Source organism: Canis lupus, chromosome 11 (assembly GCF_011100685.1).
Source record: "Canis lupus familiaris isolate Mischka breed German Shepherd chromosome 11, alternate assembly UU_Cfam_GSD_1.0, whole genome shotgun sequence".
In the NCBI taxonomy this organism is placed as follows: Eukaryota; Metazoa; Chordata; class Mammalia; order Carnivora; family Canidae; genus Canis; species Canis lupus.
Genome location: NC_049232.1, coordinates 63487690 through 63514376, shown reverse-complemented (window position 1 = coordinate 63514376; position 26687 = coordinate 63487690). Strand labels below are relative to the sequence as shown.

The 26687-nt window shown below is 43.4% G+C and overlaps 1 long non-coding RNA gene across 1 annotated transcript in view; it reads right to left on the bottom strand.

The window, feature by feature from the left end:
* LOC111098119 overlaps window positions 1-26687 on the bottom strand; it is a 251579-nt gene that overhangs the window by 35694 nt on the left and 189198 nt on the right. The window contains exons 8-9 of the long non-coding RNA XR_005367098.1: window positions 8101-8291; window positions 5163-5389 (exon numbers count right to left, since the gene is read on the bottom strand). This is a non-coding gene — a long non-coding RNA (uncharacterized LOC111098119). The remainder of the gene's footprint in view (window positions 1-5162; window positions 5390-8100; window positions 8292-26687) is intronic.

Sequence of the window (26687 nt, the reverse complement as noted above, 5' to 3'; positions counted from 1 at the left end):
ACCACTCATCTACTCTAGAAAGTTTTTTCCTCACTCTACCTTTCCCTAACTGGGAAATTAACTTTTTTCCTCTGAATTCCCACAATACAAAGCTCAGCTGCATGAGTCACTTGAGTTGCTTATAAACAATGCAGGTACTTCTAATCCAATAATTGCAAATCCAGGCCACATATCTGAATCACCTAGGGACTATTTTTTTTAAAACACTCTACAGGTGGTTCCTCTATGCAGCTAGAGTTGAGAACCACAGCTTTCTCCAGAGAGATTCTGATTCTATTTATCTGGGGTAGGGTTCAGGAATTTTCATTCTTAACCAGCACCATGGAGCAGGAGTCCCAGTTCACACTTTGAGAAATACCACCATGCCCCTTGGGTTCTGAATGGGGCCTGATAACAGATTAATATTGCTTTATAAGGAGTGTACATCCTGGAGACTGGGACCTTCAGTCTTCTAAGCATTATGATACCATTTGCATAAAGAAGACTAGAGGTTAAGCTGAGGCAGAGATGAATTGATCTGCTTCGTGGAAGAAAGAGAGATGAATGTGTGGAAGTAGGGGAGGGGAGTGGGTACTGAGATAGAGGAAACTGGGACCAACAAGGCTGGGTAAAAGGGAAAGAAAAAAACCCATTACCCTAGCATATGGCCATGTCCCAGAACCAATTTTGAGGAATGAAAATATTTCAGGAGAATGTTGTAAATTGTTTGCTCCAAGATGTGCAAAGCAATCTCCCTCCTACATCTCCCCTTAGGAATGCTGAGTAAAGAGGTGCTGGAAGTCTTCTTCACATTGACAAGGGTGAAAGCAGTGAGAGGACTGGAAGAAGCGGAGTAAGAAGATGAAGGACAGCGCCCATCTGGCTTACACATGTGGGCTTCATCTCCTAACACAGCCTGTTACACAAAACAGGTGTTCAACAAGCATTTGTCAAACAAATGAAATAAGTCCTGGGGAAAGGCTCTAAAGGAAGGCCTTGGTTTCTACCACCACAGAGGACTGACAAGGGTAGGAAGAGAAACAAAGAGGCCTTTTCCTTATTGGTTTGCAAAGGCAAATCCTGACCTGCTGGACTCCATGTTAACACAGCACACAAGTGTCTGCCAAGAAAGAGTAAGCAAGGTTAAAGCTCATAGGGCCAAAGATCTCTTCATGTGCCATTGGCTTAGCTTTGGGTGTTTGGCTATTGTCACGTTTTGGAAAGTTTTAGCAAAGACAATAAAGAGGGCATTCAAAATACAAAGAGAAAACCTCCCACATACCACCCATCGTGATGTGCATGGCATTGATCTAAAGCAACTAGAGCAGAGGACATCCATATGACGCCCAGCTGGTTGAGTGAAATTTTGCCCTGAGCTCCATCTGTTCTAAGCCAAAGTGACAGACATAGCCTGGGGGTTCCACTTACAGTTCAGATTTGCACAGCTCAGCTGCTTCCCTTCCCTCAGCCCCTCCCTCAGTTCTTTTCCTTTGCTTGGAAGCTATCTATGTTTCTAAAACAACAGAATTCACTTCAGTGACTTTAGAAACAACTGTCCCAGGACTAACCCTGACTCATAATGAGACCTAAGGAAGAAGCAGGAGCAAGTACTTTCTTCCTCTAGTGCTCTTGCGGTGGGGTTGATAGCCTTTATTTTATCTGCCCAGTATCCTTCCTGCCTTTGGCAGTGCTTCCTTCTTCATTCTGTGTCACCCCATTAGAGCTATAGTCTCACATCTACCAGCATCCCCTTCCTGATCACTGGGTCAGTCATGTGACTCCAGATCAGCCCATCTCAGTGCTGTGTGCCTTTAGCAACAGTGATTGTTCTGGGTACATTTGTCTCATCTAAGCAAGGCCAATCATAGTCTTGCCTGGATTGATAAATGGGTGTTGGAAGTTAATAAGAAAATGTGATCTGGAACCCTGGTGACTGGACACTGTCCATAGGATTAAACCAATACTCAGAAGGACACTGAGCTAAGGGGTGAAGAGAGGCTGAGCTCTGATGTCACAGCTGGAACCCCTAAATCCAGCCTGAAGGTAGATCATCCTTGGACTTGCCAGATACATAGAATTTCATGTGTTTGTTCATTTATGTTTAGGCTAGTTTTAAGTTGGATTTCTACAACTTAAAATTTTAAATGTTGTAATGAATATAAGTAAATATAAAATGTTTCTATTCAAGTAACCTTCACTCAGCATATGGAATCATCATTGCAATTATTGCTTGAACACCCATCCAGAGTCAGGGCCTGTACCAAGACAGTAAGTGAATGTGAATGTCCCACCAAAAAATGAAGGTACCTGAGACTCAGAGAGGTACTTGACGTGGACACAAATCACAGAGATGGAGGAGGAGGGGATCCTAATCTCCATCTCAGGGTGGACTCACTCCATTCTATGCTCCTGAGAGAAGAGTGCCTACAGCAGCATAATTATGTAGAAACAGCAACTCTTCTGTGCTCGTTTAGTTAACAAGATGACAGTCCTCAGCTGTGAAGCTTAGGTCCTCAGCACAGTTCCGTTTGTCCTACACAAGGCTCTAAGCTTCCAAACCAGGCTCCTGAGGGGGCCAGAACTCAGCTGGGAAACAGGTGGTGAGGTCTCTGTACTGGTCTGTTGGGCTCCCTGAGCCACATGCCAGGTATCAGGAGAGGCTTGATCTCTGCCGTCAGCATTTGTTGGCTGAGAGTGGGAGATGGGCAAACACTAAGATGGTGAGTTCATCCAGGACCAGCCACTTTCATGATCCACAGTGAGCTTATCCAGCCTTTGCTGAAGGGAAGCTCAGGAGGGGGATGGCTCTGAATATACTGGAAACCGGACATGAGGATATCCAAGCTCATCCCCAACATCCACATTTGACTGACTCTGCCCATCCTCTGACACCCTCTCCTACCTGCCCCTCAGAAGGGGCAGGGGAATAGCATACTATGGAACCCATCCCAAAGGCCACTAATGAGGTTTCCCTTTATTTGAATGTCAACTCCCATTCCCAGTTGTGAAAAATCCATGGTTCCCCTTATTTAAATTCCCATTCCAAATTACAAAAAACGCATGAATGTAGCCCTGCACTACATTCATTGCCTCTATGACTTTGGTCAAGTTGCATAGGCTCTCCAAGCCTCAGGTTGCTCTTCTGAAAAATGGAAATGATGCTGTCTACCCAAAGATGTCACAAGAATTTAACAAGGGATGTGCCATCACTCCTCCTGGAGCTTGGCATGTGTCAGATGCTCCATGATGGTAAATATTGCTGAGGCTTCCCAGGAGCGTTCATGGGAACAAACTTACTGCATACTGGGCCCTGGCTCCTCTGCGCAATCTTCAGTTGGTGCCTATTAAATAGCTAGCTTCTTTCAAATGGGGCAGGGAGTGGATGATGGCTACTCCCATTTTCCATATTTTAGAATCCCTACAAGTAATCCCTGGCCATAGTTTGACAGGTGGGGCAGAGCTATCCTAAGATCATGGAATTCCTACTCCAGCCTAATAAACAATTGTGTGAACAACCTGGATGCTAAGGTTAGTGGTGGGCTAACTGTGGGTGCTGTGGTGATACAAGAAACATCTGGAGAGCCCATGAAGAGGTCTCAGGTTTCAGATACTACTCCTCCACCAAAGCCCCATGGACACAAGCAGGCTGCAGTGGATGAGAAGGAGATAAGGGACCCCACTTTCTAAGGTGGAAGCATTTTTTTGTGGTACCTCCCATTCTGTCAAGGCCCAGGGCAGACCACTCCCATATCTACCTCTGCTGTGGAGGGGTCACCTGGGCTCTTGACAATCACAGTGGCATCAAGCTCAGGGCAAAGCCTGCTCTAGGACTGCCCCAGTGGACTACGTAAGTGGGGGTCCTAAGAAGAGGACTCACCTCCAGAAATGTTCCTGCCAAGGTGGAAGCAACAGGGGAGTGATTTTCAATCCTGAGTGTATGCTATGAATCACCTGGGGATCTTGTCAAGGTGTGGATTCCCACTCAGTGGGCCTGGGGTCAGCCCAGAGATCCTGCATTTTTAGCAACTCCCAGGCAATGTCGAGGCTTCCAGCCCAGGAACCACATTTTGAGACTAGCAAGGCTCTAGGGCATAAGAAGTTCGTAGTAAATGTCTGCTCATTCATTAGTAATAGATACATGGATGAATAAATATACAAATGAATAATACAAGGGGAAAGTAGATTATAATGAAAATTCTATTATCCAAGCCAGACTGGGGTTAAAGACGGTAACTTCCAGACTTCCAGGCTTGACCTTTAACCTCCCCACCCCCTGTATGTTCTTTTGACTCTTTTTGCTTTGTTATTTTTTTATTATTATTATTATTCATGAGATATACACAGAGAGAGGCAGAGACATAGGCAGAGGGAGAAGTAGGCTCAGGGAACCCAATGTGGGACTTGATCCCCAGGATCACGACCTGAGCCGAAGGCAGATGCTCAACCACTGAGCCACTCAGATGCCCCTGCTGTTATTTCTTTCTCTCCTCAGTGACAGGGCAGGAAAAAGAGCAAAATCACTACCTCTGGTATAATCTCTGAGTTTCAGTGTCCAAATCTATACATTGGGAATAATACCATTTACCTTCCAGCCGTTGCAAGGATTAAATGCCTCAGAAGAGGAGCTCAAGAAGTGGTGGCTACTGACTATTATGGAATTAACTCATTTGAAGAGGTACCATTTCTGTCTTCCGTATAGAAGGAACAGGGGAAAATATTACTGGCATATATGGGCTAGCGCTGTCCTGAGGCATTTGAGGTTCACAGTGTTGTGTCAATTTCACAGACAGGGAAACTGAGCCTTAGAAGGAATAGGCGACTTTTATCCAAGGCCACAAAGCTGAGTAAGTGGCAGGGAGCAGTTGTGTCTGATTCCAAAGCCACATTCTTTCCCCACCGTTCTGCCTCTCCCCTGTGCCCTGGTTGTGGGCAACGTGCCCCAGTTGAACACAGTACTCCACAGTCAAAGGCTGTGGGATTAGCTGTCAGGGCTCCAATTCGACCCAAGTCCGGGCTCATTCCTGGCTGTGAAGCAGACAGCCTGTTTACACGACACAGGTCTGGGATGGCAAAGTTCTCAGTGCCTATTTGTCTGCTTTTGCCTTCTCCTCTCACTCGGACCTTCAGTGAGTCAGTTTTGGTCAAATCCAAGGACAGTGTGTGCTGAGTGCCCTCCAACTTACCGGGAAGGTGTCTGAAGCCCTGAAGGTCACTGGGTGAAAGTGTCAAAGTAGACAGACAGATGACCTCTCACATCCTTGTGGGAGGGAGCTGTTTCCTGAGTAGAGGGTTCAAGGACATCCTCTCCGAGTCCCAAACAGGCCTGAATCACTGCCCCCACTTTCCGACCACAGATGTTTTCTTGCTCACAACCAGGTTCCAAATGGGGCAGGATCTGCCAGATTGAGCTCTACAAGAGACCCAGAGGAAAGAAATGTGAATCTGACACGTTGTTTCCACCTCTATAAACCCGGCCTCCTGGTCCATAGCCGCATCTCGACTCAGTATTCCCTCTCCTGCGGCAGCGACGACTAATTTAACTGCTCCCCGGAGATTCCTGCTCCCCTGTAGTATGGAACTACCCGGGGGACATGGCTGCCATGTTAGTGATCCTGTTTCCAAGCCCCCCTTGCTTCTTGTGGGGGCCAAGGGACTGCTTCTGACCAACCAGCGGAAGTGATGTGTCTCCCTCTTGGGCCAAGGCATGCCTCCTCCGCCCTCTCTTTTTCATCCCAGAGAGAAAGAAGTCACAGGTGGAAGGAGCTTGTGTCTCTGACTCACCGTGTGGAAGGCTTCCTGCCGACCAGGAACACCCACATAGCTTGGTAAGTGAGGAATAAAGCTTTATTATTTTGAAGCCACTGAAACTTTTGGATTTGTTTGCTAGAGCAAGTAACATTACTGTTAGTACACCCCAGGGCTGGGATAGCAGCGTAGACTCTGATTGGATCCTTGGTCCAATGGGCAGTACACTGTGCTCAGAACTTCATCACTGGGATCTCACAGGACCCTCATACGACTCTGGCAGATAATTTTCAGCCCATTTTAAACCACAGAAACCTTGGCTCTGGGATAGTAAATCATTCATTCCAGATCATATGGCAAGGAAGTGGCAGCAATAAGGTTCAAACAAATTTCTGTCTGACAACAGATGCAAGAAGCCTTCCCTTTAACCACCTCTGGACAGTGCAGTCCTGAGGTCCCAAAGAAAGAGCATGTTCCTACAATCATTCCTGGGCAAGAGTACATGATCTGAACCCCTTTATTGGTTTCTAGGGCTCTTCTCATACAGGCCCCCACCTGGGATCTGGGAAGGATGACAGGAAAGAAGAATGGAAGCAGATTCCTCATCACTCTAATCCAGCCAGCCACAGGACAAAGAGAGCCCTTGCAGAGATTGGTACACCTTTCCTACACCCTCTCCTAGGTCTGGTACAGACCCCAAAGGAGGAGCAGCAAGTTTGGATGAAGTCCCTTTGGAGTGAAACGTTGTTTTTTTAAAAGGAGTCTTAAATTTGCTCTTGGCAGGTCATAGTGAAATAGACTTCCGGTAAATTTCCCAATTGAGGTGATTCAAAAACTATTTAAATGAAAATGTGCAAAGGTGGCCAAATTGTAAGGTATGAATTATGCTCTACTGAGTTTGATGCAGGCTCACCAAGGACAACCCCAGGAGGTGCCTGTGACAGGGCAGTAACATTGCACTCAAGCACAGAAAATAGGGACCGTGCAATAAGAAGCTAGAGGTCTAAGACCCAGCTCCCTGGCTTAATGTCTGGAGCAAGACATACCTTTCAGAGTCCCGGCTTCCTCATTTCTGAAGAAGGGATGAGGGTAGGAAAGGTGTGACTCTCTTTTCCTGGCAGTGTTTGTAGGCTTCCCTTTTTCATTTTCGTGTTCAGCAACTTGTACCTGAACTATTGCAGCAGGAAAGGGTAGAGAGTGGTTCCAGGACCTTCGGCTCCTGCTCCCCCCTCACTAACCAGTGAGACAGCTCTGCTGCTTAATCCATCTGCAGTACCCAGCATCCTCAGGATAAAATCCAAGCTCTTCAGACTGCCATTCCAAGTGTTCCATGATCTAACCTTGACCTTCATTCCTACCATACATTCCTTTATCCAATCCTTGATTACCTACAACAGGTCTCACACACACTTCCCTGTGCACTTCCTGCCATTCTATCCTTTTAACTTTCCTGATATCCTCTTCCCTATCCTAACTTTACAAGATTAAACCTTATCCATCTTTCAAGGCCAATGTCAATACAATCACTTCTAGAAATCCTTTCCTGATGTCCACACCTGAGACTTCCATCCCTGCCTTCCAAGCTCAGGCAGCAGGCTTCTCAGGCTTGGATACTTTTGAAACTTGTTGACTCATTATTTGACCCTATTTCTTAGCTCCCCTCTCAGCTCCTTAGAGAAAGAACTCCACCTGCTTCGTCTATGCATTCTCCAGCACCTAGAGGTATACTTGGTACAAAGCTGGTATTTGGCAAGTTTACTAAGTTCATTTAAAATTGTAAGTCAAGGAAAGACTAAGAAAAGACAGTTGACAGAAAAGAATGAGACAAAGCCCTCCTGTGGTAACAGGTAAATCCTGATACTTGACTTAACATAATAACAGGTGACCTCTCACTCCACTCCCAGTCCCTCAGGGGTCAGGCAGTTCCCTGGAGCAGAACTCCTCCAGTCAAAGGCAGGAATCCAGTCTCCTCCATCCCTCATAATCTTTGCATCCCAAGTGTTTTTGCTTCCAGCTTGCAGATGGAGTTACAAGATTGTGGAAGTCAGCATAGGACACTTTATGTCCAGGTTAGAATTGGTGTCCATTCCTAATACTTGAAGGATTGTCTGTGAAACCAGAAGCACTGGCATCACCTGAGGGTTGCAGAAAATCAAAATCACAGGCCCACCTCAAACCTGCTGAACCTGAGTCTGCATGTTAACAAGATTCCCCAGGTGATGTGTGTACACATCACAGCATGAAAAGCACTCATGGACATCATTTCTGCCCAAGTTCCTTCAGCAGGAACACAGTCCCGGGGCCTGAACTAACTGAGGAAGCCTGGAAAAATGTCTCTACCCTGAGGCCTCGCATTGGGAAGTAGGTTTTACTTACCACAAGCAGCATAGAAGATGAAACGGATCCATTCGTTCTTCCAGGTCAACCAAGTCATGTAGACACTCTGTACCTCAGTCACCTACTCTGCCATGGCAGTTGGTGGATGGAGTTTCTATGCCTGGCTCAATAAGCAACGGGCTGTTTCAAGATGGTGGAAGCCAGCAGAAGGGCCAGGAATTCCCATACATCTGCAGAGAAATGGAAGCCAGGTGAAAAGGCACATTGAAAAACCTTTCAGCTCCTGAAGTTGAAAAAACATTTAAACATTTAAATAGTGTAGTCTAAAAAAAAAAGAGAGAGAGAGAGAGCTCCCCATTGCTCCCACCAACGGTCATTCAACCAGTGCAAAGGCCATAAGCAGCCACAGTAGCAAGCTGGAATAATCCATTGTTCATTTTTTGTGAAGTTTTGACCTGTTCGACCCAGCTGTTTTCACTATTTCCATTGGTCATTGTTTCTGGTTCTCATTAATTGAAATTTATTTTAATTATTCTGTGACTCTATTTTTTCCAGAACACAAGGATTTGAGGTTCACATACTTTCATCTTTTATTTATGATTGGTTAATTAACCAGCACTGCATGGAGGGATGAGGAGAGCAGGAACTTTTCAAAAATCCTTTTTTCATGTAAATGTGTAGACTACTTAACAAGAGAACTCAGATCCTTTGTAATATTTTACTTGATGGTGTTTTACTTAGGAAACACTGGTAAGCCAGCTCTGATCTTGAATTTTAAAGCGTTTCATTAAAATTAAAAAAAAGAAAACATAACATTTCACAATATGAATTTGCTTCATTTTGCATGTGCCAAACAGAAAAAAAAAGTAAAGCAATCAAAATTTTCTCAACACTGAGCATGAAATTTTTATAGCAGAACATCCCTTGTCCAAATATATTATACTTTTATTTTTAAGCCATGGGGAAAGAAATGATTTAGAAACTCAATAGGAAAAGAAAATAAATGCTTAAAAGTATGTATCATGGAAAGTCTTTTCTAGTGCTAAGTATGAATTGACATTTCACATCCATGAATATGATTTCATATTAGGAGTCAATATCGTGTTATATATAATTCATTCATGAGCTGCAAGGGTGAATGGGTAACATGCATATGTATGCCATCAGTCATGGGATAATTTCTGCATTGTTAAAGGGCCATATATCTTTTCTCTTCCTTTTGCTTTCATATGAGGCTAGACCGCCACTCTTGATGAACCATCCCTTTCAGGACTTCAAAAACTAGGTCGATGACTTCCAAGACTCCCTCTCCAGAATCCACCTTCCTCTTGAGCTTCATACCTACATAACAATTCAGTGTAGGACACCTTTATTTCCAGAAGGACCTCAAATTTGCCAGTTCCATAGGTAGCCCGCCATTTTCTCCTAAAACTTCTTATTCCTTCTTGTATTTTCTAAGAAAGTACTCAAATATTTGCTGAATTATTGAGGTACATGGAGATTCATTCTTCATTTTCCTCATTTTTATTTCCACAGAACTAACATGATCCTTTATATACATTTATGTTAACTTCACCACCATCCCCTGCTCCTGCTCCATCAAATAACCTGAAGGGACTTGAAAGAATCTACAAGATGATACAAAGAAGACAGTTAAAGAAATGAAGGAGTGGCAAACTAGCAAGGTTGAAAGAAGCTAGGGGAAGACTGATTCCCAGCATTGCACCCCAGGAAATTGGGATACAAATCGGGTTCTGAGCTTTTCCAAAGGCTGAAAGCAAAGTGGGAAACACTTATCGGGGATGTGTGATTCATAGTGTCTGTCAGATGAAAGGAAATGCCAGCTGTTCAAGATGAGCATGATTTTATTATATAACAAAAGCAATGCCAGCAAAAGTGGGTGGTATATGCTTCCGTACAGGATGACTTAGGCCTAATGAACCCTCTTTGGTTGCCTGCCTTGTCTAACAATTAGGTAAGTGAAAATGGACTTAGGTAAATACCTTAGTGAATACCTCAATTAGCCTTTCCTTGAAGACTGTCTGCAAAAGAGTGTAAATGGGCAAAGAATTACCTAATCTCCATTATCTTTTCTACTTCTCGGAGTCTATGATTCTGGTGAGCATCCTCAGATGAAATGTGAGTCCAATATAGGTTTCCCCACCCTCCAGAAGTAGAGCATTCCCCCTAAAACCTTTCCTAAGCCAAAAGGAAGTAAAGCGAAGAAACAATTGCCATCAATTTATATGGAAATTTTTTTTAGCATTCCCAGACCCCAAAAATAACCCCTCTTAGGCTTTTCTGATATCTTAGGACACATCTTGCTAATAGTGCACAGAATAATTCGAGATAAAGCACAGATCCTCACAGATGCAACCCAGAGCCCTGGCAGCTTGATGCGGAGATGCTAAGTGTACTTCCTGGGGAAGGAGCTTCGTTGGGGGGTGGGAGAGGACTCCTGCTGTTGAGGATGTGCATTATATAAAGGCTTGCTCAATACAAATGCTGGGCGCTATTTTGGCTTTTCATCTTTTTTTTTTTTTTTCAAAAGCAAAAATCCTCTTCAGATTTATTTCAGTTTGCGAAAACGGGTCCTAATATGGATAGATCTTTCGGAAAATCCAAGTGTTGTAACTTTTGAAAGGTGAGGGATGCCTATCTAAAGTATATTTTAGTGAATCAAGTTCCTTTGTTGTCTGGCTTCAACTTCCTCTTTTGCCATGTAAACTTCATCAACACGGCCAACACTTTTTTTTTTTTAAGATTTTATTTATTTATTCATGAGAGAGAGAGAGATAGGCAGAGACACAGGCAGAGGGAGAAGCAGGCTCCACGCAGGGAGCCTGACATGGGACTCAATCCCAGGTATCCAGGATCAAACCCTGGGCTGAAGGTGGTGCTAAACCGCTGAGCCCCAGGCTGCCCAACACTTAACTATTCCTTAGACAGCACACTCACCCCGCTGGTCCTTGCTGGTGCTGTGTCCCCTGCAAAGCACTCTCTCATCCCAAATCTCTGTCTTGCATTCCTGGGTCATACAACCCAAAAATCCAATTTCTTCTGTGAACCTCTCCCCAGCTCTGGAATTGGGAGCTCCTTCATTTAGGCTCCCACACCACATACATGCTCCTCAGCTGCTGCATTTATCCACAGCATATCAAGATTCCCTGTTCAGTGGCTGCACCCATATATAACATGTTAATATTTATTGAGCACTCACTATGTATCAAGTACAGAGCTAGAGGCTTTAATATATATTTACCTCTTTCTTATGTTAGTTTTCTGTTGCTGAATAACAAATCAACCTTACACAATCTTACACAATAAGCATTTACCCGTGGGTAAATGCTCTGTGGACCAGGAATGTGGATGTGGCTTAGTTGGATGACACTGACCCAAGGCTTCATAAGATGCTGCTGCCAAGCTGGCCAGGGCTGTGGTGTCATCTGAAAGCTGCAAATTTGGTAATGAGTACATGGGGGTTTGTTTTACTAGGCTTTTTACTGTTGTGTATATTTGAAATTTTTCATAATAAATAGGTAAAATAAAATCTGAAGTCACATAAAATTTCTAAGTCGGGTCAGGGAGGAAGAAGAAGCTATGGGGGAAATTCTTCAATGAACCGCCACAGTACATCTTTGGAGAAGGTTTTAATATCCCAGTTTGCAGATAAGGAATCTGAGGCTCATGGTGATGAGAAGGCTCTAGAGCTGGGATTTGTAGCCATGTCTGTTTGGCTCCAAGACCAACATTTTCTCCACTCTACCACACTAACATATACAAATGCCATCTCTGCATCGAAGATCTTCAGGTTGCCCTGGATTCTGGGGACCCGTGAGGTTACATGAATGCCCACCTAACACTGGCTCCCAGCCTTTATCACCCCCAGCTGAGGTCTCCCCAGTCACCCGGGTGTCTTACCTGAACGGAGTACATAATGTGTACCAGGCAGTAGCCCTTAATATCAACTCATCATCGCAATACCTCTGATAGGTAGGTATTGTTACTCCCCTTTTCCAGAGAGGAGGTTGCCCCTTAGAGAAATGAATCACATCTCAAGTCATACAGCTAGACAAGGTGGAGTCCAGATTTGAATCTAGGACTGTCAGATTCAAAACGATTGCTATGTTTATAGAGCATTTAGAACAGTGACCTAATAACAAAAAAAATCCACACTAGCAGTTGAGTGGCCTAGTGTCAGCCACTTTTCTTGCTGCCTACCAATGAGATCTTTCTCAGATTGCTTTCTCTCTTCCACCCATAGTCTTCACATTATAGAAGAGAAGCTGTTCTCAATGTCCCTTGAGGCAGGATTTTCAAACCATAGCTCAGAACCATGAGCAAGTAGTCCAATCAACAGGGTCACCACAAACATTTACAAAAAGAAAGAAAAAAGAAGAAAAGAAAAAAACACATCAGAGTAAAGATGAGTTGTTTCATGAACATACAGGTATGTTGCATGTGTGCACACGTGCATGCACGTGTGTGTGTATGTACACACTGGATGATGATGTAATATCAATTTGCCCCTGTGGGTTGTGATCAAGAGTTTGAAAGTCAGTGCTTTAATGCATCTTTCAGATGAGAGAATTCAGGTTAAGTTTGACAATTTGTGAACACAAACCACTAGTTTCCTGAAGACTCTGTAAATCATCAGAAAAAGGAGAACTTTAGAATCAGACCCCTTTGGATTGGAATCTCAACTTTCCTACTTCTGATTGTATATGCCCTTGGACAAATCATTTCACCTTTTTGGGCTATGGTTTCATCATTCATAAAATTCAATTAATAATGTCCATCTTATGGAATAATAATAAGGCTTAAATGAGAAAACAAACACTTAACAAAGTTCATAGTGCATAGCAATGTTCCAAAAATGTTAATTATAATAATAATTATTCATTTTAATATTTTTATTATGACCACCATCACTGTTTTCAAATTGCATTGAAATTATTTGTTTATATGTCTCTTCTGAGACTGGACTCACAAAGAAATCTAAGGGATTCTTTCTCTTTCATTGTGTTTCCAAAACACATTTTATTCGGTGCAAATTGATTATATGGACAGCACCTCCAAAGTTAGAACTTGGATCAGAAGGTGTAAAGACTATTCTATATACTCCCCAACAAACTTATAAAAGGACTTTCATCCAGTTAAGAGCTCTTTGAAAAGAAAAATCACTATCTTGAAAGGAATAATGAAGACTAAGCACCATAGAGTATTTCATCATTATGAGGTTAAGACCATGCAAATTACTTAATTCAGTCTCACCACCACATTGCAAGGGAAGTATTATTCTCATGCTCCATGCTACAGATGTGGAAACTAGAGTTCAAAGAGGTAAAATGACTTGCCCATGCTGTAGAACCATGACTTGACTTTAAGGTCTATGTTCTTTCCCTTGCATCAGTGATTCTGAAAAACATCAGGTTGCATGCAAGAAAAACCAGGGATCCCTTGTACAGGTGATTCTGACTCACCTGGGGCGGGGGAGGATGGGTCAGAAAAAAAAAGGCTACTCCTCTCACCTACTTAGAGAGTGGGTATCTTAGAGATATCCACTTAGATATCTCTTAGAGATATCTCTAAGATACCCACTCACAAGCAATGGCCTGATTTTATAGCCCAGCAAACCCATTAGCACATTTGCAAAGGCTGTTCTCAGTTATGATGGGCACGTAGGGAGTTGGAATCTGGAAGACTCAGTTTAATTTTGCCTCTTGACCAAGCCTCAGGCCCTAGGGTTGAGAGTGGTGAGAGGAGCATCTTTGGATTGCCTGTGCTCTCTGGCCAACTGTGCGCAGCCAGGAGTAGGGCCAGCCTATATCTACACTGCCTCATGATGGGGATAGCAGAGGTGCCAGAGCTCTGAAGGGCTTTGGGAGAGTGAAGGTCTGTCCTCAGAGAAGCCACCCTCAACTCTTTCAGCCAGAGTTGGTGGTCCCAAACACAGCTCCCACATTTTTTTGTGTACAGAGTTAGTTTTGTGTAATTGTCAGTTTATAAGATTGCCTCCCAGAAAATAAAGGTGTAGTTGGTGAGCAGAGGAATCACACCATATTCATTTTTCTATCCCCAGTACCCAACCCCAGGCTATCGGCAGACACTCACTGAATGTATGAATGAATGAATTAATTAATTAACTAATTAATACAGAGCAAACAGAATCATGACTTACTCTGATTATGATATGTAATAAAAGTCTCCTAGATGCTCTTGTCTTTTTCTAGTTGTTAGGTTTGACCACCTCTAGAATTCAAAGGAGAAGATCTTTTATTTTTTTTTACCATGATAGAAACTTATTTTTCTTGGAATACTTTAAAAACATAAAAAAAGAGCACTTCTTAGGAAGCTATAAATATGATGAACAATAAACTTTGTGGTTTGTGAGACATGAAACACCATAAACTGTTTTGAAAAGATAATTTTACTGGAAACAATATATTTGGAAATGAATTTGCCATCCCAATCGCCAAACCTTGGCCTGCTAATCCCCTAGAGGAATATGGGATATGAGGCTTTGTGGTGCAACCAACAAATGACACTTCACAGAGCGATTGCCCCAGGACAGGTCCTGTGCACATAGCATGTAGTTTAATGTCCTAACTGCACCCTCCCAGTCTCCCTGTGATGGAGGAGATGCATCCCCATCTGACAGCTACAGGAACTGAGGATCAAGTGTCACACAGCTCATAAGAAGCGGAGCTAGATTCAGATCCAGGTCCTTCTGAGTCTCCACCCCACAGATTTCATGTAATACCCAGATTTCTCTCAGTTCAGAGGTGTCATCATGAATCACTTTCAATGAACTCTAATACAGATCAATGAAAATCCAGACCAAGACAACAACAACAACCTTCCCTCCTCAAAGAACTCTCTTAAGCTCTTTCTCTGTCTCCCTTGCCAAGTTATTTAATAGAAACCATGCTCTTCTGAGGAAAAGCAATGAATGCCATCCACTATTAACTATATAAAACACACAAAATTCCGTGGTAGCTGTTGCACCATTACCCTGAAGCCCTGAAGTCATGTGGACTTCTGGAAAAACCAGACTGCAACAAACATAAGTAAGGAATAAATGTTCATCAAATAACGTTTGGAATAAATGGCAAGTGAATAAAGAAAGTGCCCATAACCTACCACCCAGAGACTGAAATATTTAAGTAACATTTACTTGGAGATGTATGTGGAACCACAGCATGTACCATGTAATATGACATCATTTTGGTTTTCCATTCAACGTTTAAGCAGACACATTTTTCCTATGCACTGAAGTAGTCTCCATGGATTTTACCAGGTTCATAATACTCCATCAAGGAAAGGCCTATTAATTAATCACTTGTTGTTGTTGTTGTTACATATTTAGGTTTTATCTAGTTGTTAATTGCTCTATACAATTCTGTAAGGAACTGCTTTTATTTTTTAATAGAGCTTTTTTAAAAATGTCATGATCATGACATTGGGATACATGCCCAGAAATGGAATTACAGGTCTCCTAGCTGTGAACAGCATTTCAACTGCCAGAACATTCTCTGAAAGGTTACTGCACGCTGTGCTTCATCACAGAGCATTTCCCTCCGCTGCACCCAAGGAGCCACCTTCCAAGGGAGCCACCGGTGTAGGTGTACAGAGCCCCGCACTCAGAAGGGCTCCCTGTTTGGTTTAAGGTTCTGTTCGCGCCATGTGTTTGTAGGTAAGTCTGACGGAACATAGGAATAGGCAGGTAAGCAGAGAGATATGGGCAATGTGTGTGTCCACCATTCCTTGTTCACATACAGTGTGGCCATGCCTCACGAGTATAGCATTCCCATTCCCACAGACCCCCCAATGTGTGAAGCTCAAAGCAAATGTAAGGTAAATATGTTCCTTCTACAACTGAATAAGCTAGGAGGACTGGGGCACTGACAATACTGACAGGCCATGCTTCTTATTAGAACCAGAACTTGCTTCATGTGACCAACCAGCACTACCATGTGTCTTAGCCAACCAACCACTTAGTTCACTTTCCTCTTCATCCACCCTACCCACCAGTGAGCCAAGGGTAGAGAATGTCGGTAGAATATACACATATCAGGAAGTGAATTTAAAAAGTTGAGTTCGTTTTGTGTGGCATTTACACAGTGAAAATGTGTAAACTTTTGTGTAAGCAGATGCATGTACAAACTGTACATAATACAAATTTCCAGGGTCGCACTAATGCAGACTAATTTCAGTGATTCCACGTAGGCATTTGCCTCCTCCTTCTAAATGAATCCAGTCGCTTCGAGAGAGTCAGAGTAGGATTTTACTAGGTGCAGTCTTCCTTCTTCCTCCTCCCCTCCCTTCCTCAACTACCTTCTGGCTCAACAGCCGGCTGATGGTGTTTTGCACAATCTAATCAGGGAGAGCCTCCCCAGGCCAACATCGGCCAGATAGTGCGGGATCAATAGCAGTGTTGGTGTGGGGGCTAGTATTTGGTGAAAGGCAACAGGGCTAATATTTCTTTATTACCATGTGCTTCATGGTGCTTAGGTTCTTTATTTACTTGCTTGCTGGTAAATTTTTATAGCCTCGTTCTGCCAAATATTGCTTTCATTTAGGTTAGGCCCTCATTTCTGAAATACTTTTGAACTTTGGCCTGCCGTAAAGTCACTCTTGCTCTTATGAGTTGATCCCTCTTTGTAAAATTGCCAAGCTTTCCTTCTAAAGACATTATTATAGCAAAGTCATTTTATATATATGATAGTCAGTGTGCAAAAATCCCCTCGGGCTGATAACCCACAGTCTGAGAAGGACAAGCCTAACCTGTATGGTGGTTGTTTTCAAACGTGGCTGTGCAGTTAAAAGGATGGAGGCGCTTTCCAAAGTAACGATGCTTGGGTCTCACTCCCCACCATTCTGACTCAGTTGGTCTGTGGTGCATGCTGGGCATGCAGAGACTTAAGAGCTTTCCAGAGGTGATTCGTATGCAGCTCTGGCTTTGAAGGTGCTGAGAACCACTTCTCTACAATCCTATCTGTTTAAATTCAGAGGAGGAAAGAGTATGTAGAACTGAGATAGAACCAGGAGCTCATAGAATGTTGCACATGTACGTTGTCTCTAAAAGGGACTTTCCAGACACTGTGCCAATGCCACATCGATAGGAAAAAGCAAAAAGGGTCACAAAGCACTCCATGACAGGGACAATGTCTTGTTCAACTTTGTGTCCCAAGTGACCAACACAATGCTGGCACCTAGTAGGTGGTCATCAACAAATGGCCTGATTTGTAACATAAGATGCTTAAAGGGCCAAAATTTAAAAGTTTGGAAAACTATGTCTGAGCCAGATCATGCAGGCCTAGAAAGTTCTTAAGCTGGCAGTTCCATCATCTGAGCTGTTCAAGGGGAAATAAATCTGGTAGTAGTCACACATGATGCTTTGGTTGGAGAAAAAAGCTGGAGATGGTTTAGGAGGCAAAGGCCCAGGAGGGGGTCATGAGGATCTGAACCAGGCCAGAGAAAGTGGGGATAAAGTGGTTAGTTGTGCAGAAAGATTGTTCATGGACGTGCTTAGGACAGAAGCCTTACTTTTCTGCACCACACCTCTATCTTCTCCTACCCTGACACCTAGAGAACCTCAAATGCTATCACTGTCATCCAGTCGAACTCTTAGGAGGATGGACACAGAGACAAGCATCTGCTCCCTGGTCCTTCCCCATCGGCCCCTCTTCATTCCCAGAGCCCTCCTCCAGTGGTAATAGTAGGAGCCATTCTTTCCATTATGACCATCGTTTTTATGTTAGCTGTTCTAACGTACAGCAAGGATCTCATCTTCAGAATTAGCCAGTAAAGGTATGGAAAGTTGCTCTACCTTATCTGGGAGCACTAATTAAAATGACAGGAAGATTTCATTTTCCACTCTCCAGACTGGCAAAAATTAAAAGACTAATAGTATCTATTGTCAGTGAGAGAAAAGGAAAAGTGTGCTCTTAAATTCTGCTCGCAGGAACGTACCTCGGTGGACTCTTTCGAAGGCAAATTTGGCAGTATCTGTAAAAATGTTAAATGTGCATTCTCTTTGATCAAGCGGCTTTAGTTCTTGATTCTGACCCCAGGGAAATGCTTTCACATGAGTACAGAGAGGTAAACACTGCATTTACTGGTTGCAACAAAATATTGGTAGCACCATAGCCCTCATCAGTAGGGAATGGTTGAAAACACCACTGGTGCATCCAAACTACGGCTTCAGTGGAACCATCCAAAAGAATATGGCTGATTTGTGTATTCTGGCATAAAACATTTACTCAGCAAAAAAGCAGTGTTGATGAGACCATAAAAAAAAAAAGCACTGTAAAGTCTATATTACTAATAAAATCGAGGACATATACACACGAAGGAAAAGGGGAATGAACTTGCACTTTCGCTCTGATAATGTATTGAGACTTCACAGTTAGAATGCATTTGTGTTATTGGGTGATTATAATAAATAAACACATAGTAAGAGCCTGGTAAAGAAGGGGCTCTCCTTCACTGTATCTCCTTTTTCCTTCATCTTAGAAGAACGTCATGATGTGGAAAAGGTACGATTACTGCTCCAACATGCTAAATGGGAAATCTGACAGTGAGGAGAAGAGACTTGTCTGAGTAGCAGGATGGGTTAGGGACAAAGCCAGGATGAGAATCTAGGTCTTTCGACTCCATTCCAGAGCCCCAAGGATCGCACCCCCTGCGGCACTCAGCTTCCAAGCCTTCATGCCATCTCGCCCAGGATCAAAGGAAGCCCTCAACCCATTCTTTCAAGAGAACCTCTGGACTCTTACAGACTTCCAAGTTTTCAAACTTTTTCTCTCCCTTTTCTGTTTTAACGGGGGCCAGAATCCTCCAAATCTCCAGGTGAAACCTGAAAGTTCGGTGTTGCAAAGGACTTGTCTGATGTTCCGTCCGATTTCCATCCAAATAAATCTCATTTTGCTGATGTCTGTGAAGTCTGACTTTATAGCAGAGAGCTCTCCTAGGACTCTGTCTTTAATAAAAGGGGAAAGAAGTGGAACTACTAATTTAGTTTCTTTAAAAGGCATGTATTTTCATGCACATTAAGTCCATCTGTTGGTGAAATGGATGCCTTTGCACAGTGTATAATTTGATAAAACCCAAAAGAACTCAGAGCTCCCAGCTTGAAGCAGAAATAGAGAAAGTGGCTGGGAACCTGACTTAAGTGGATAAATCCACCAACCACTATTTTTAGAACTAAAAACTGATTTTAAAAAAATACTCATCATGGAGAAAGATTCGTGTTCTTAGTATACAAGATTCTCAGCACATCTGAACTGGTTTAGGGACCAAGCCCAAGGGCCCACTGTCTGCAGCTCGTTGACTGGAGATGTTTTTCACAGTGCTGTGCAGTCTCTGAGCACCTCACTTCCTGCCCTACACTGTCCAATAGCTCCCCTCTGGTTGCAGAGCTTCAAAGCTAGCGGCCATGCCTTATTGTCAGTGCGAAGTATTTTAAAATTTAAAGTGTTAGCACCATTTAAACCTTGGCATTCTGCATTAAAACATTGGACATTTCACACACACACACACACACACACACACACAATCAGAAATCAGGGTTCTGATTTCTCTTGAAAAATCAGATCTGAGCATGTTGGGTCCAAATTCCTTCAGAGCATTAACAGGCTGATGCTGCACAGTAGAGGCATCATGTGAAAAGCATTTACCTCCTGGTTGCACAGACCCACCTATACCTGCCTGGGCCCCATAGACACTTGAAACTGCAACACTTGGTGTTAAAGATTAAAGTCTAAACTTCTCAAAAGACATTCAAGGTCCAGCGCTATTGGCTTCTGGCCAACTCCTTCATCTTAATTCTTTTCCTGTTTTTCACCTATTTATTTAGTCAACAAACCTTTACTGATTGCTAGCATGAACAGGCTGTGTGCTAGATGATTCAGGAACAAATCAAATGCATGTATCAGGCAGGGTCCCAACAGATGGAATACACAAACCAGGACAATCCAAACAGCATTGGTTGAATAGTAGGAGAACCACAAAGATAACACATTACCTTGAGGCTGGAAGCTTTGGGACAGTTAGTACATTTAGGCCTGAGGTGAGAGAGTTGCTTAGCTGGAGAGATGCTATGATCTCCCACTGGGAATGCAACCAGCTCATAAGAACGTGCAGAGCAAGGGCTAGAGGGAAACATCACCTGCTCTCACTTTCCTCTCTACTGCCAGTCTTCTGGGGGCCGGGGGGGGGGGGGGGAGTGCTCCTCCACTGGCCAAGGCCAGAAGCAAAGGTCCCGGAGGCCTCTTGATGCAATCCACAAAGGTCAGCTTCCCCGGACAGAGAAAGTGCAGAGTAGATCAGAGATATAAACAGAAGACACTGAGTTAAACCCATCCATCCTTTAAGGAATTCACGGTCTAGTGAGAAGAAAGGCAAAATCAATAGACAGTGACAGCGCAGTGGGGGCAGTTCCATGTTAATGAGCATCATGGCAGCCTACGGGAGCTCAGAGGAGAGAACTAGCCAGGCAGAGGCAGTCAGGAAGCCTTCTGGGAAACAGTGATCTCAAAGTTGAGATACAAATGATAAAAAACAAGGAGTTAGCCAGATAGAGGTGAGGAGGGGGAGGTGAGCTGTTCCAGGAGAGGGAGCATCCCATTACTCAGGCTTCATGAGCATCATATGCTCGATGCCCTGGGTCTCTCAGCATTCCCCAATGTCTCTTCTTTTGCACCCACATGCTCAGGCACAGACCCTTCCTCTGTTGGAGGAGCTTCCCCCAAGCCTTTTTGGGAAGTTCTCTCATCCCTATCCTCTCTAAGCAATTCCACTCCTAAATGCACCAACAGAAATGTGAACATACAGGCACCAAAGGACACACATTAGAATAGTCACAACAACACTAAGCATAGTAACCAAATGTGCAGCAACAGAGACCGGGTCTGTGGATTATGATCTACCCACAGGGTGGAACACTAAACAGCAGTGAGAATGTGTGATCTATAATGACGTGTAAAAATATGTAACAGTATCACAAATAAGACATTGGGTGAAAGAAACCAAACACAAAAGAGTATATCCCATGAGATTATATTGATAAAAAGTTCAAAAGCAAGCAATTCTATGGTGTTAGAATTCAACATAGTAGTTACCCCTTAGGAAAGCGGTAGTCACTGCAAGAAGCAAAGATATGAGGTCTGTGTTGCTAGTAACCTCCTGTTTCATGAAGTGGGTGCTGGTGGCATGGCTTCACAAAAATTCATTGACCTGCACACTTATGACATATATAATTCTCTTCATATCGTACTTTAAGTTACCTTCTCCAGGAAGCCTTCCCAGATTATTGAATGACAAGGGCTTCATGTCCAAAGAGCTTAAAAAACCCTTCTGAAAACCCACCCTCGATGTCTGAAAACCACTGAGGATGGAGTAACAAATCAAGACTGCGGGCTTGCCTCAATTTTCCTGGAGATCCTGGACAAATCCTGTCCACTCTATTGGCTCTATCTACTGCTTTAAAATGACGCGATAGAGCAGATATGCTTCTAGTTTCTTGTGGTGATTAAGAGGTTTATAGGCCAATGTGTCATCCAGCATTTTCTGAACTTCCTTATCAATTCTCATAGCCTCTGGTCATAAAACAACTCTTAAACGGCTGCAACTCTCAGATGAGTGGCACCCAACTTTCTCTTCAAGAAGGGGCATTGTCAGTAATTTTCTTTCATGAGCCCCACATAATGGGAGAAGATGCATTTAAAAAAAAAAAAGATGTTTACTGTGTAAGGATCTATTTGTTTTAGTCAAGATATTTATATATATATCCCTCCAGTGGGTTGAATAATTCCCACTCAAAGCAAAGTAATATGATGGTTTAGTTCCCCACCCCCTCCCAGGAAGGTTCGTACCAGGGGCTCAAATGTAGGATTTCCACTATTAATTTTAGAACATAGAAATTCACTCAAAACCCTTGTTTCTTTTCCTCAAGCCTCTCAAGATGGCACCCCTAGGCAAGGCCATGTGTCAATTCCTTATCCCACATACCAATGAGACTGGATTTCTTGGTATTTCTTGATGTACTTATCAGATATTTGATACTAGTTTCCTAAATTCTTTTCAAAAGTGATCTCAGAAGGGTACAGGTTTTTGTGGTATTACAACCCAAGTGAAATTAAGAAGGACTATCTCGATAATACCAACGGTGGCTGCGATTTATGCTGTACCTCTTATATACACAGCTACTATCCTAGGCACCTTCTATGGGTTCACTGGGGCTGTTCAGTCAGATAATATGGGTTCAAATCCCACCTCTGCTCCTGACTGGCTCAGTGACCTAAGTGAGTAGGTACTTAACCTCTTGGAGTCCTCATTTCTTTATCTACAGAATGAGACTTCTCACATAGTTAGGTCATTGAGTTATTGGGGGGATCAATGCATATCATCCATGGAAGCACATGGCCCAGTGCTTGGCACAGAGGAAGCACTCAAAGATGCTAGCCACTCGTAGTAATTCTATTTTCTTCACAACAACTCTTTCAAGAAAGCATCAGTATCCCCATTTTATAAAGAAAAAACTGAGGCTCAGAGACTTGCCTAAGATTACACAGTGATTGAAAAAGCAGATCTAGGATTTTCAATCTAGTTGTAGATAACACCAAATCCTGACCTCTTTCCCTGGTCAGTCCTTTAGCCTCTGTTGTAGGTAGCAGGTTGTAATATAGTTGGAAGCCTCCATGGCTGCTTCTGTCTCTTTAGGAACATAATCATTTTTGAGAGAAAGAACTTTTTTTTTTTTTTTGCTTCATTACTTAAATGAAAAAAAGTAAAATTATCAGGTAAGACTTTTACTCTTGTGATAAAAACCTAATTTTCTCAAGTTCATTTTTTTATGTTCCCATTCAAGACTGTCAGCCCTAATTTCATGAGAGTTGCCAATCTTGTTTTAGGCATTAGCGAAAAGGTCCAAAGAACCTTTTGGAACCAAACCGAGTGATACGACCTTGGGAGTCTCCTTGCCCTCTCAAGGGGGCCTCAGTTTCTCCTTATGTAAAACAGGGCAGGTGGGTGGATGGAGGCTCTCCCAGTGCCTGCAGCCTTGACACAGAAGCATCTCTTCTGACATCATTTCAGGGCCCTTTATACACGTGAGCAGCTGGGCTTCAAACGTTTTTGATTCCTGCCCCGTCTTCCTGAACTATGTCAGCGGAGGAAAACAAAACAAAACAAAAAAAAGAATCCAACATCTGTTTTCACACCATGGCTGGGAATTCATTCCTAAAACATTTTTCATACTTGACCAGAAGGGCATTTCGTCACGAGTAACAGGATCCGTCCCTTGCTCTCTGGCCTCCTTTGCACTTTGCTGATAAGACAGTAATGAATGTGCTGATGCACATTTCCAGGAATCAAAGCTTCTCCCTGGCCCAGGCCAACACTGCTGTCTTCTCAGAGGCAGGTGCCAGAGCCCCGTGCCCTTCCCAGGCAAGCCGGCCAAGTCACTGTCCTTGGGGCTCTCTGCCCTCCCCAGCAGCACCTCCCTGGGGACCCTGTAAGGCAGAGGTTGGTCACTGGAGCAGCCTCAATCAAATATCCTTCTCTCTGGCTTCCTGGTCCCTGGGCCACATAGAGGGGAGAAGGACCTCCCTGCTCCAGCCTCAGCTGTACCCATGAAGAATAAGAATATTTCCCTCCCATAGTTAGGGTGATAACCAAGTGAGTTGAAGTGTGTAGAAACACCCTGTGAATACATGATCTGTGGAGCAACACACTAACAGAAAGTGCTGTGTGAGTGCAGCAGAAATGATAATATTTAATTAGAATTTGACCCTGAAACCCACTGAATGAAGCAACTTTACCTGGGCTGCTCTCAGTTGCATGTGGAACTCTACACTTACATAGAGGCCACCTCAAAGAATGTCTATAAATCAAAATATATATTCTTTGAGGGATACATGGTGTTTTGGTCCTTTATCTAAATGCAGAACCACAAATGCAAAAGAGCAGCTGTCATTTCTTCAAGACAAAAGTCTTGGTGATTCAGAGCCTGTGTTTTTGCTCATCTTGTTTACCTTCTAAAACCCATCCTGGGGCAGCCCGGGTGGCTCAGCGGGTTTAGCGCTGCCTCCAGCCCAGGGCGTGATCCCGGAGACCCGGGATGGAGTCCCACGTCGGGCTCCCTGCATGGAGCCTGCTTCTCCCTCTGCCTGTGTCTCTGCCTCTCTCTCTCTCTCTCTGTCTCTCTCTGTGTGTCTCTATAAATAAATTTTAAAATGTTTTTAAAAAATAAAAAATAAAACCCATCCTTCTTCCCCGGCCTCTCAGGGTGTTTGGTAGGAGGCATGTGGCATGGGCAACCAGGCACTGTTGTCCATCACTGCGTGAGAACAGATTCTCTGTGAGCTTTGGAACAGATGTCTTCTCCTGTTTGGGCCACAGTTTTCACACCAATGAAATGGGTGGGGAGATCGTGGGAGACTGAGGCTGTACGGCTATTCCTCCAAGGGCAGGCACCACGATGATCCCTGTGGGGAATGACTTCACGAGTCACAGGCCTAAAAGAAAACAGCTGCGGGGGCGCCTGGGTGGCTCAGGTGTTTAAGCCTCTGCCTTCAGCTCAGGTCATGATCTTGAGGTCCTGGGATCAGTCCTGAGTCAAGCTCCCTGCTCAGCGGGGAGTCTGCTTCTCCCTCTCCACGCCCTGCTCATGCTCGTGTGTGCGCGCTCTCTCTCTCTCTCAAATAAATAAGATATCTCAATAATAATAATAATAATAATAATAATAATAATAAACGGAAAACAGCTAAATAAAAAAGGTAATGGCTTTTCAATGCTACTTTTATCTTTCAGATTATACATCAAAGATAAATCCTCTTGTTGGTGCTTATATGCCAACAGCTCTCTACACTTGCTCCTTTCTTCCTTAACTGAGCACATATCTTGGGGACTAGGCTTCACAGGTGGGAAGAGCTAGAATTTAATCTTATTTTGTTATCACAGTGCCTGAGTCTTGGTTAATTTCTATTTTAGCAAGTAACTTTGTTTTTTATTTCTTTTATCACAGTGATATAAAGTTTCCTTTGCAAATATATTCATTTTACTTTTAAAAAGCGAATTAGCTAGAGGCACTTGGGTGGCACAGTCAGTTAAGCATCTGACTTTTCGTTTTGTCTTAGGTTGTGATCTCAGGGTCCTCAGATCGAGTCCTACATCAGGCTCCAAGCTCAGCTACTTAAGATTCTCTCTCCTTCCCCCTCTGTCGCTCCTGTCATTCTCTCTCTCTCTCTCTAAAATAAATAAATCAATCTTTAAAAAAACAGTGAATTATTTTAAAAGTATAGCAGCTGTTCCAGGAAGCACATAGCTACAGCAACCACCATGGCCCTGCCACCCGTTAGGGAACTCCGGGAGCTGGTGTCTGAGGTTACTTCCCTCACTCATGTGAATGGCTCGGTCACGGGATGTTCTTGCTGTTGGACATTCTTCTGGTTCCCTCGGTGCTGACTCTGGGTCAGGGGTAGAGAGGACCAGGTGGCTGGGGAGTTTTGTTCTGCCATAGGCAGAAGAAGAGCAGAACATCCTCCAGGAATAATCCTACTTACAGAGCAAGGGCTCTAGTTGTGGTTTTGGCTGTATTCAGAAGAAATTGCATAGTCATGAGTTCTGTTCTGGATGGTGTAAGAGTTTGCAACTTGCTAGAATGCATATCAGTTCAGGAATTCTCACCATATACTTCCTAGTTAGGTATTATTTCTGACTTCATTTACTTTATTGCACAGGTGAGGAAGCAGGTCCAGAAGCTAAAATGACCTGAAAAGTCACACATCTAGAAAGAGAGGGAATGAGGACTTGTTTTTTTTTTTTTTTTAAGATTTATTTATTGGGGCACCTGGGTGGCTCAGTCAATTAAGCATCTACCTGTGGCTCAGGTCGTGATCCTGGGGTCCTAGGATCAAGCCCTGCACGGGGCTCTCTGCTTGGCAGGGAGTCTGCTTCTCCCTCTGCCTCTCCCCCTGTTTGTGTGCTCTCTCTCTCTCTCTCTCTCTCTCTCTCTAAATCGTATTTTATTTTGAGAGAGAGAAAGAGAGAGCATCACAGGGGTGGGGGCGCAGAAGGAGAGGAAGAGGGATAGAAGCAGACTCCCCGCTGCATACAGAGCCTACCAGGGCTCGACACAGGGCTCGATCCCATGACCCCAACATCAAGATCTGAACTGAAATGAAGAGCCAGATGCTCAACTAACAGTGCCATTCAGGTGCCCCTGGAATGAGGACTTTAAAACTGCATCTTTTGTCACCAAAGTTCATGCTCTTTCAACTACAAATGATGCTAAAGAAGGTTTAGAAAGAAACCAGGAAAATAAACAGATTTTGGGGCTATAGTATCCCATTCTATGAATATACTATGTAAATAGCTTCCTGCTTTGGGATAGTTTATATCCAAAAGATGAACAGCCTTGTGGCTAAACCTTTTTGTACATCTATAATATATTTGTAAGGTAAATTTCTAAAGAAAAAACCTGAAGATATCACAATTCCAGATTTCAAGTTATATTACAAAGCAGTAGTGAATAAAACAGTATGGTGCTGGCATAAAAATAGACACACAAATCAATGGAATAGAACAGAAAACCCAAAAATAAACCACAGTTATATCATTAA